Source organism: Austrofundulus limnaeus, unplaced genomic scaffold (assembly GCF_001266775.1).
Source record: "Austrofundulus limnaeus strain Quisiro unplaced genomic scaffold, Austrofundulus_limnaeus-1.0 Scaffold23, whole genome shotgun sequence".
Lineage (NCBI taxonomy): Eukaryota > Metazoa > Chordata > Actinopteri > Cyprinodontiformes > Rivulidae > Austrofundulus > Austrofundulus limnaeus.
Genome location: NW_013952425.1, coordinates 3,000,430 through 3,002,399, shown reverse-complemented (window position 1 = coordinate 3,002,399; position 1,970 = coordinate 3,000,430).

Here is a 1,970-nt window from a genome sequence, read left to right as displayed (position 1 = left end):
CCCCACTTTGATGCTTCGGGACCCCACTTTGGGTCCTGACCCCAACTTTGGGAAACACTGCAATGGGCAACAAAATACAAATTACAGCACTCATGTGTGAATSAGTGCACCATTGCTTGTCATTGTAGCCTGACTGTACGTAGCTTACATCCAGTGCTGTTTGTAGTCAAATTTGCCCTCTTGCACAAAAAAGCATCCAGAAGCAGAAATGATTTGATACTAATTTTATTGATTACATTTTTATTCAGACTGTGCCTGATGAATGAAATACAGTTTTTACTGATTGCTTTGGCCTGTTTGAAGAAACTCATCACCATCTCAAAAACAATCAATAAAAACGTTATTCAACAGAGGACACATGGAAATAAAAATAAAATCCTTTACCTGTGTGAGAAATTAGGTAGATAAAAAACACAGCCTTTTACAGTACAGAACAAAAACCTACAGTAGGCCTTTAGATTAGATTAGATCAGATTAGACCTTTATTGTCATTGTACAGAGCACAATGAAATTACAGTTCAGAACAACCGTTCAGAAGAAGACAGAACATAACAAACATGGGAGAACAGGTAATCTGCTCCCACTGACCCTGCACAGAGCAAGGAYCATCTTCATGAAGACATCATGAGGAGGTGCAGCCCTCCAAAAAAACTAAAAACCACACGAGGACAGATGAGGAAAAACAAAAACAAAAAGAAACATGACATTACTTTAAAAGTACAAGAGAACAACACAGGCCTGCAGACTGTTTGCAAATTGAAAAATTCTGTGAAGAAGTGAAACAGGTGCTTTCAGTGTTTCATACCGACAGCTGAAAGGGACTCCTTGAATGACGTCTGCGTTAACTGTTTAGAAAAAGGGTGGAAAACTGTGTCAATCCAATGAGAATGGGTTTACACGTTACAAGAGGTGTCTTCTGCTCTGCTGAGATGGTGWTGATGAAGACTGAGAGGTTCCCAGTTCCTTCAAACAGGTCAAACCAGTCTATAAAAACTGTAATGCTGAGCAGGAGGCAGCCGTTGTCAACATGGGTCTGGCAAATAATATTGAATGTGATGTGGATGAGGCCATGTGGCCCATTCTTCAAGAAAGAAGAGACTAGAAGAGACAGAAGAGTTTCACTTTTAGCTACAGTATCTCTTATACTCTTATAGTATTGGTTTACTATGGATTTTTGATCTTTACTGGAAAAGGCTGTTTTTTATTTACATAATTTCTCACACAGTAAAGGATTTTATTTTTATTTCCATGTATTCTCTGTTACAATATTTCATTTATCAGGCACTGTCTGAAAAGAAAAGAATGTAATCAATAAAATTAGCATCAAACCATATCTGCTTCTGGATGCATTTTTTGCAAGAGGGCAAATTTGACTAMAAACATCACTGGATGTAACAGTCATAGGCTACAATGACAAGCAAAGGTGCACTGATTCACACAYGAGTGCTGTATTTTCTATTTTGTTGCCCATTGTGTACTGATTGTTTGGAGGTGTTCATACATTGTGTACCAATGTGTCAGTGTCTAGGCCTCTGTGTTAACTGTTCTGAAAATGTGGTTTTTGAGTTGACGGCTGTGTCAAACCAATCAATAAAAACTGTAATACTGGCATGAACTAGCTCACGCACCGAAGGATGAAGAAAATGAAAATGAAAGAGTAGCCTATGTAGGAAAGATGAGCAAAAATCAAAGGTTAATAAAATCAAAAATAACGAAAAAAAAAAAACTAAATCTAGAACCGAAAAAATTATAAAAACACTAGCTCTCCCCTTGCTCCTCTTTGGACTCAGAACCTAAATCTAAACTAAGGTTAAACTGTAGTTCTGCAGTGGAATAGACGTTAAAAAGCAAAACTCAGCTTCCTCCAAAACAATAAAACTCAGTGGATCATTTCTTTGACCACGTATTTCTGTCTTTGTTAAATAAATATTTCCATAACAATAACAGTAAATTTTGCAAAGATTATTCAG